General features: G+C 38.6%; 1 long non-coding RNA gene across 2 annotated transcripts in view; it reads right to left on the reverse strand.

The window, feature by feature from the left end:
* The window catches only part of LOC124802983, a 104,260-nt gene extending 99,263 nt beyond the window's left edge, over positions 1-4,997 (reverse strand). For both annotated transcript variants that reach the window (XR_007017176.1, XR_007017175.1), the window contains exons 1-2: positions 4,870-4,997; positions 4,628-4,705 (exon numbers count right to left, since the gene is read on the reverse strand). This is a non-coding gene — a long non-coding RNA (uncharacterized LOC124802983). The remainder of the gene's footprint in view (positions 1-4,627; positions 4,706-4,869) is intronic.
* Positions 4,998-9,981: the final 4,984 nt, after the last annotated feature.

The raw sequence follows: 9,981 nt of genomic DNA on the forward strand, positions 1-9,981 counted from the left end.
AAAATGAAATACATAGGTTCGCTCTGCAGTGGCAAAAGTGAGCAATCAATTTTTATTGTTGGTCGAAGTGCCTAAACACACACTTTTTGCTTAAAATTCCAATTTCATGAGGAAGCTTCTTCATACACTGATTCCTGTAAGAGGGAGAGAAGTGTGATTTTATTCAAGTTTTGTAAAACCCCCCCCCTCCCCCCCAAGGGGGTGCATTTTGTTCTGATGTTTCAGCAGATATATGTAATTTTGCTTTCTGTATCTATACTCTGAAAACTACCGTGAGGTGCATGGCAGAGGGTACGTCCCATTGTACCAGTTATTAGCGTTTCTCCCTGTTCCATTCACGTATGGAGTGCGGAAAGAATGATTTAATGCCTGTGTGCATGCAGTAATAATTCTCATCTTATCTTCACAATCCCTATCTGAGTGATATGTAGGGGGTTTCAGTATATTCCTAGAGTAATCATTTAAAGCTGATTTTTGAAACTTTGTTAATAGACTTTCTCCAGATAGTTTACATCTTCTTCAATAGTCTTCCAGTTCAGTTCCTTCAGTGACACTCTTCCTTGGATTAAACAAATCTGTGACTATTTGTGCTGCTTTTCTCTGCGTCTATACTGCATGGTGTTAGCAGTATCCTGCTGTTCACATTTTCTCTGGTGTTTCAACATGTATTTGTAATTCGACTTTTCACAATGTGTAGACGAGGTCAGATCAAATGAATACTCCTAACCGCATTCCTTGGTGTCAATCGAAAAGTGAGTTTTCTGCTTACATAATCAGCAGATTAGCATTATTCATAGTTTGCTGTTAGCACAAAACTTTTCATAATGAACCTGCAGTGGCTGAGTCTGCTAGTTAATGTGCAGCTCATTTCACATCCAAGAGTGCTATCATCTATCATGAGGTTTAAGGAGCACAATGTCAATGTGGGACTGAATAAATGCATGTCAAGACTGAATTTGTAATGCCTGCTGTGGGACATAAGCTGAATTTTTCTTCAACTACAGACACTTAATGGACAGCAATTCACCAATATGCATTTTAAATAATACATGTTTATTTGTCTGCTCAATCAAACTGTTATACCGTTCTGCTTAACTGCAGTCCATATTGTACACAGATAAATATGAAAAGCTGTACTACATCTACAAAGTAAACTCTTCCCAGAGAATAATTTCTGAGCTGAAATCTACATCTACATTTACATCCATGCTCTGCAAGCCACCATACAGTGCGTGGCAAGAAGTACACTGTACCACTACTAGTTGTTTTCTCTTCTGTTCCACTTGCAGATAAAGTGAGGGAAAAACAACTGCCTATATGCCTCCATATGAGCCCTAATTTCTCATGTCTTATCTTCGTGGTCCTTACGCAAAATGTTTGTTGTTGGCGGCAGTAGGATCATTCTGAAGCAAGTTTCAAATTCTGGTTTTCTAAATTTTCTCAACAGTGTTAGTTGAAAAGATCATTGTCTTCCCTCCAGGGATTCCCATCTGAGTTCCCAGAGCAACTCCGTAACACTTGCGTTTTCCTTTGAATAGCACTTCCGATATCCTCTCCCGTGCATGTACCATCTGAATTTGTGTGCTGTCTCTAATCATGACTGAGGTTAAACTCTAATCTCTCTTTTCAGTGTGGTTATCAATCTAAATCTGTTTAGGAATGACAATGTGAGACCTGATACTGATACAACAAAAATATACAATTCAGCCTCAAGTTTTAATGTATTCTGGGCAAACAGAACATTAAGAGGTTCTCCTCAGTATCGGTCCATGCTGTTTCCTGATGATACTCTACTGACTACTGAAAACAAGAATGACCTTCAGTGACATGTTCAGAAGTGGAATAACCACCGTGAACTCTCTGGTCTACCCCTCAAAACAAATAAAACTAAATACCCAACAACATATGTAAATAATAAGGACACTGTCAAGACAGATAGTATTAACTTTGCAAAGACAAACTTCTTCAAGTACCATGGCTCAAAAATTGTTATTGACAAATTCCCCATACTTGAAATCACAAACCACATTAGCAATGTGTAACTTAAATGGTGGACAATGGCTGGTGTGATTTGGGATACGAAAGTCCCTGACCAACTCAAGTTGGAAATACACCGCTCTGCAATCCACCCCTTTGCCTAGTACAGTGCAGAATGTCGGACGGCAACAAAAGAACTGGACCAATGACTTGCTACAATGGAAATCGACATGCTTCGGTGTACATCTGGCCTGACTGTCATGATCACATGACCAATGGTGAAATCTGCAGATAGTATGGAGTGGCACATGTTGTTGAGAAGATGAGTGAGAACCGTCTGCTGTAGCATGGATATGTACTTCCAGCAGACCAAGATATAATAACAAAATAAGGGTTTTCGTTGAAAGTGGATGGTAAACAATCTAATGGGAGACTGAGACAACAACAGCTCGATATCCTCCATACGGATTTCCACCCTGAACAAGTGCAAATTCACATCAAAGGGAAACACAGAGCTGACCCTGCTGCATTGTGGGACAAATACTGAGGAAAAAGAAGATAATAAACTATCTTAATCATATTAATGAGTAATACTGTGTGAGAGAATGGGAATCTATCATTCTTATTTATGCTTGTTGTACTCTGTGATATCTGAAGTCTATGCTGTGTGTGTGTGTGTGTGTGTGTGTGTGTGTGTGTGTGTGTGTGTGTGTGTTCATCATAATTTATTGATACTAAGTGATAAATAATTCCAACATTTTGGGGTCTAGTGCAGCAGGGGATACAACCCGTCGGCTTTGGACAAGGACGTCACAAGCCGCCAGAGAGCAGTTTCCCATTTTCGCTTTTGCTGTTATGTTTCAGTTTCGTTTCTTTACTGATTGCTTAATAAAGTGGATCTGTTTATTCTATCTCGTGAGATTTTTTTTTTTTTAAAAGCCAAAAAACACTTATCAGCCACTGAAGGGAGCTACAACACTAAGAAGAATCGCTTCTCGATTGGCCACTTGTGACGTCATTGTCCAAAGCCGACGGGTTGTATCCCCTGCTGCACTAGTCCCACATTTTGTATGCTGTTGGTGATCCATGTCACACCAAGTCATGTTTACATGTCACACCAAGTCATGTTTAGCTCTCCCACTTTCTGTGACATTTCAATTGTTTCATAACTTAACTGAAAGATGTTAATGAAATCTGAGAAATGTGGACATACTGTGTTGTTGTGAGAAACACAAGAAAGTAACTTTACAAAATTGTGAACAAGAGTTACATAAATAAACCTTGACAATAGATATTTAAATCAAATAATGTGTTGTATAAAACAGAAAAACTTATAGTTACACTGTTGATAGACAGTTCAAATACAAATTATAGGCAGTAAACTTATCCTTTCAGAATCTACATTCTCCAACTGCTCACTATTGCAAATTCACGGGTGAACAGTGGTAATTAAATAATGCCCTACTTCTGTCTGGAAATAAGAGCGCCAACAGAAAAAAATTACATATGGCTGCAACAGCAAAAGGAAGAGAGTGACCTAATAAAAATTGGTTACATGAATTTGTATATTAACAAATGATAGGACTTCTCCCTAAAACATCTTGGAGAGCAATTTTGACACTTCAGCATATTACACCCAGATATGGCTACGAGGTGGACTTAGCAAGACTTCTAGAACTAATAAATGCCCTCTTCAATAACCAAAGCATGCCTATAGGTTTAACTTATAAAATCTGCCTTTCATTATGGTTTCAGAAATGTTTATTAAATCTCGATGAGTGATGATACAGCTTACTTAAGGATCTGGACATTGATTAAAGGACTGTGTTGAATAAGGCGGCTTTTGTGAGAGACAATTCTTGCACCTGATAATACTTTTTCAAACCAACAAATGCAAAGTCATCCTATTTTTTACTGTCCGCATTAAACATCGGGTGCTCTGCAGAGAGATGGGTGAGATGACTCCTAGCCTTGGGAAAGGTAAGAAATACACACTCCAAATAACACTACTAACTTACATTACATTCATATCTACCTATGACTGTTGCCTTTTATCATTTTCTCAGAAAAATAATAATAAACATGTCACATTTCTCTGTTTTCCTCCACCTCTCACAACAATAAAAACAGAAATAATTGCCACTTATGTCATGGAATGTTACATTATAGACATTTTAATTATTGCGGCTCTATCATGGTCACCTCCTTATGTCCTACAGAACAATGAGTGTAAAAAATAATATATTCTACATAATGTGTGTGAAGATGAGAATCTGAAGCAAAAGGAGAAGGGGAGGTGGGAACCAACAACCAAAATCAATTCTGTCAATCTTATTGCACATAACATTTCTTTGTTTTTTCTTAAAACACACACACACACACACACACACACACACACACTGTGACGGGCGCGAAATGGACAGTACTGTCATTCAAATTCGTAGCAATAACAGCCTCATAAAATGTTACAAAGGAAGGCGAATTCACACTACTATAAAAAGTTAGTGCTATCACCAACATCAGAATCCCTCTACAAAATGTACACTCTAATAAACATTAATATCTGATTGTAAATATTATTGATAGTTTTGAAACGAGTCACCCGATGCACACTGGCGAATGTTGATAAGCTTTCAAATGTATTGGTTACCCTTCTGCCATTGTAGAACTTGCGATGTTAAGGCTCTCAGACGAACCAGGAGCTCATCGGCTAGTCCGATCTGTCTACCTGTTAAATAACAGAAGACGTTAATTTCTGTAAGCTTTCACACTTTCAGTAATTTTAATGTTTACGAATGCTCTTGTCATATCCATATGACGTAGCTCCAAGCACATCGTCAAATAACTTTTTGACAGAATACAAAGTATGAACAACAAGACTGAAAACTATACCCGCATTTCTAGTTGTTCCGTGTAAGAATGACAACAAAGTGCACTGTATTTATCTTGTTTTGTTTGACGAAACAGATGTACCACACATCATCAACGAACTACTTTCTATACTGCCACCTGGTAGTGAGCTTCTTCAACTACAAATGTCAATAAAAAACATACGACGAAATGGGACAGCGTTTGCAACTTATTTTTCGTATATATTCATTATCATTCCCTTATATAATATTGTACACGACTTTAATGATCGACCATACCGCAAATTTATTTTTCCAAACGAAATGACCTGTTCTGCTGTTAACAGTAACGCAGGGAAGTGATCGAAGCAAATTTCCTACAAAAAAATTTCAGATTTTGAATCCCTTTTTTGGAGATGATCGTGGCATTATTGATGCAATTTTGAGCTGTTTGATCGTATTCTTAACCGACGGCTTTCACATTAGTTACTGTTTTCACTATATGTGCAGACTGTGTACTATAGAAATTTGGATAAGCGATTTTAAGATCAACTTAAAATGCAGTTGTAAATGGTTCGTCAATAATGTTGGGCGCTGATGACCATGCTGTTTAGCGCCCACACACACACACACACAATAATGTACACGGTCGTATTATTTATCATCACTCTTTGCATCGTATACGCATCAGATTTCCCTTATACCTAACGTAAACAATTCACTTAGCCGACAATGGAAGCAACTTAAGTTACAGAATCACAACTGGAGGAAATGATGGTTTCGCGCGTTCGCTGATTGACTTTCTGTAAATCATGTGTCACTTCATATACCGGGAGTTAAACATAGAAAATGTAACAGCCCATAACTAGAACAGCGTGTTAAAATGTCGCGTTCGTGCATACCAAAAGAATTTCTATATAAAAGAATACTATTTTCCTAGTTATCAAACATGTTGGGTCTAGGGGTCCTGTACAGGGTTGACAGGGACGGTGTTGTCTTTCACCGAAACTTAAACTAAGCCAGTGGAACTTTGTTCACCTGTTCAGAGGAAACCTGATTTGCACCATGCCAAGAGGATGCAAACACAAAATGGTAGAGGTCTATTAAAATCGACAGTTCAGTCGTATTACAAATACTGGTATCCTTGGGATATGGCAGCAAGGGATGACACAGAACACCAGGTACGCTCAGTGTGTATGCCTGGAGACCTCATTCAGCATGCTGAAGAGGCTATTCTGGCAGTCATTGGAACAAATGATGCCTGTTGTACAGGCTATGGGGTCATACTTGGATCATTCCAGTGACTAGCAGAGAGTTTGTTGAGTGGAAGACTTGAACAAGAGCCTCTGAGGGTTCAGTGACAAGCTATGCTCTTTTTTTTTTTTTTTTTTTTTTTTTTTAAAAAAAAAAAGGCAACTCTCCATCCAATCCAGATAATTATAGCTGTGGGAAACCCAGAAGCATCAGTGTAACATCCAAAGAAATGCCTCCTGCAGATGAGAGAGTATCAAAACCCCTGTGGTTAACTGCCGAAGCATTTGCAACAAAAGCCAGAGTTTGAAGTGCTCATAAAAAGCACTAAAGCTTGCATAATATTAGGCAGAGAAAACAGATAAAATCTAAAGTTAACAGTAGTGAAATCTTTGAGAAAAATTTAAGTGTATACCAAAAGGATAGGGAAATGAAGGTGATGTATTTGTTGCAGTAGAGAAGCAGCTCAAATCCACCAAGATAGAAATTGAAGCTGCACGTGATATTGATTGGGCAAATTAAGTATCAAAGGCAGGCGAAAAATTATAACAGGGCCCTTGTATTGACCACCATATTCTCTTCCTAGTGTAACTGAAAACCTTAGGAATAACCTCGGTTTGCTTGTACATAAGTTCCCTAATGATACTGTAATCATCCAACAATCAGTTGTGGTAAATATAGTTTTGATAGTGTTAGGCATGACACGACATCCTGTGAGATGTTACTAAATGCCAACTCTGAAAACTACATAGAAAAGATAGTTCAGAACTCCTCTCATGATGAAAATATATTAGAATTAATGGCAACAAACCAACCTGACCTCTTTGAGCATGTTCACATTTACTCTGGTATCAGTGACCATGAGTTAGTTTTAGCACCAATCAATACAAAGACACAAAGGGCAACTAAAACGAGCAGAAATATTTGTATGTTCAGCAAACTAGACAGAGAAAGAATAGTGTCATACCTCAATGAGGAACTTGGAACTTTTAGTGCAGGACAGAAGCATGCAGGGGAAGTATGGCTCAAGTTTAAAAGAATAGTTGACCATCCACTGGATAGACATGTACCTAGCAGGACAGACCTCCCCTCAGGGAGAGATCCTCAATGGTATACAGTCACTCTAAAGAAACAGAAAATACTACATAATAGGTATAAAACAAAGCACAGGGCTTTAGACAAAGGTGTGCTGAATGAAATGTGTTTGGCAGTCAAGAGAGCAGTGCATGAAACCTTCAGTGATTATCATTGCAGAATATTAGCAAATGATCTTTCACAAAACCCCCAAGATGGCTGTTTTTAGCACCAAAGTTAGTGTCCAGTCACTGATGGCCAAAACTGGAAATGAAATTGAGAGCAGCAAAGCAAAAGCAGAAACATTTAACTCTGTTTTCAAATGTTCCTTTGCAAAGGAAAACCCAGGAATATTCCCCAACTTAATACTTGTTGTTGTTGTTGTGGTCTTCAGTCCAGAGACTGGTTTGATGCAGCTTTCCATGCTACTCTATCCTGTGCAAGCTTCTTCATCTCCCAGTACCTACTGCTACCTACATCCTTCTGAATCTGCTTAGTGTATTCATCTCTTGGTCTCCCTCTACGCTTTTTACCCTCCACGCTGCCCTCCAATACTAAATTGGTGATCCCTTGATGCCTCAGAACATGTCCTACCAACCGATCCCTTCTTCTGGTCAAGCTGTGCCACAAACTTCTCTTCTCCCCAATCCTATTCAATACTTCCTCATTAGTTATGTGATCTACCCACTACTTAATACTTGTGCCACTGAAAAGATGAGTGAAATAGATATTAGTGTCACTGGTGTTGAGAAACAGCTGAAATCATTAAAGTTGAACAAAGCCCTAGGACCTGATAGACTCCCCATCAGATTCTATACCCAATTCACAGCTTTGTTAGCTACCCAGTAGTTGGAAGAAAACACAGGTTGCACTTGTCTACAAGAATGTTGGTACAAGTGATCAACAAAACTACTGTTCAATTACCTTGTCATCCGTTTGCTGTAGAATCTTAGAAGGCCACATTCTCAGTTTGAGGACAATCGTGTCAAACCCAACCCGCACTGTTCTCATATGACATCCTGAAAGCCATGGATCAAGGCAGTCAGGTAGACGCAGTATTTCTTGATTTCTGGAAAGCATTGGACTCAGTACCACACCCACACTTACTATCAAAAGTACAATCATATGAGGTTTCAGACGAAATACGTGACTGGATTGAGGATTTCTTGGTAGAGAGGTCACAGCATGTTATCTTGGACAGAGAGCCATTGACTGATGTAAAAGTAACTTCAGGCATACCCCAGGGAAGTGTGATTGGTCCCTTACTGTTCATGTTGTATATTAATGATTTTGTGAACAATATTAATAGCAAGCACAGATGTTCCACAGATGATGCAGTTATCTGCAACGAAGTACAGTACAGATATTCAGTCAGATATTGAGAAGATTCCAAAGTGGTGGAATGATTGGCAGGTTGCTTTATAGGTTTAATAATGTAAAAGTGTGCCCTTCACAAAATCAAGAAGATAATATCCTATGAATATAATGTTAGTGAGTCACAGTTGGAATCTGTAAATTCATACAAATACTTGGGTGTAACACTTAGTAGGGACATGAAGTGGAACAACCACATAGGCTCAGTTGTGGGTAAAGCAGGTTTATTGGTACAATTCTAGTGAAATTCAACCAGTCAACAAAGAAGATTGCTTACAAATGACTCATGCCACCCATTCTAGAATATGGTTGAAGTGTATGGGGTGTGTACCAAATAGGCCTATCAGGAGATATTGAACATACACAGAGAAGAGCAGCATGAATGGTCACAGAATTGTTTGACCCGTGGAGAGTGTCTTTGACAGTTTGAAAGAACTGAACAGGCAGATTCTTGAAGATAGATGGAAACTGTCCCAAGAAAGTCTACTAACAAAGTTTCAAGAACCAGCTTTAAACGATTACTCTAAAAATACACTACAACCCCCTACATATCACTCCCACAGGGATCAAAAAAATAAGATTAATCACTACACACACAGAGGCATTTAAACAGTCATTTTTTCCACACACTGTACATGAATGGAATGGGAAAAATCCTTAATAACTGGTACAGTGGGATGTAACCTCTGCCATGCACTTCACAGTGGTTTGCAGAATATCGATATAGATGTAGGCATTACTGCTAGCAGTTTTTCTTTTTCAGACAACAAAAGAGAGTGGGGGAAACATGGAGTGCATTGTGCAAAAAACAGGTGATGAAAATTAATGTTTCGTTATTTTATTTTTTTAAATTGGCATCAGCTTACATCCAAGCAACATATTACTCACCTGGGGGTTTTCATGTTAAACATCTTATTACACAAGCGGGGCATGTAGAAGTCCGTGATGTCTGCCTTAATCAGTGACATCGCCATCAGTTGCGACCGTGATGACATACTGATAGCATAGCTCGAAGTGATGAAATTGGAAGGTGACGGTTTGGTTGTGAGTTGTCATAGCCAAAAAATGAATAAATAGTGACACTCTTTTTATAAACTATTGTGGAATATGGAGCTGCATTTCAGCTGTTTCCAAGATCACATTATATTTTCCAAAATTCTGTTACAAATTACGTCAGTGGTATGGATCAATAATTCAATGGATTACTTCTGTAGCAATTACTGTAGGGAAGGTATTAGAAGTAAGCAAATGGAAACAGCAGTTGATAAAAGACATTTTCTTGCTAAGAAAACTGCACCAGTTGAAAGCTGTATTTACAAGCCGATAGTTAGAGCCAGACTTCTGGAAGCAAAGAACGTCTGTGTTAACCCACCTCAGGAGGATGCATGAGGGGTTACTTTGTCAGGGGTTATACATTTGCAATTTTTCTGACTGCTTTGCAGTCTGCAGTCCCCAC

The sequence above is a fragment of the Schistocerca piceifrons genome, chromosome 6, assembly GCF_021461385.2.
Source record: "Schistocerca piceifrons isolate TAMUIC-IGC-003096 chromosome 6, iqSchPice1.1, whole genome shotgun sequence".
Classification (NCBI taxonomy): domain Eukaryota; kingdom Metazoa; phylum Arthropoda; class Insecta; order Orthoptera; family Acrididae; genus Schistocerca; species Schistocerca piceifrons.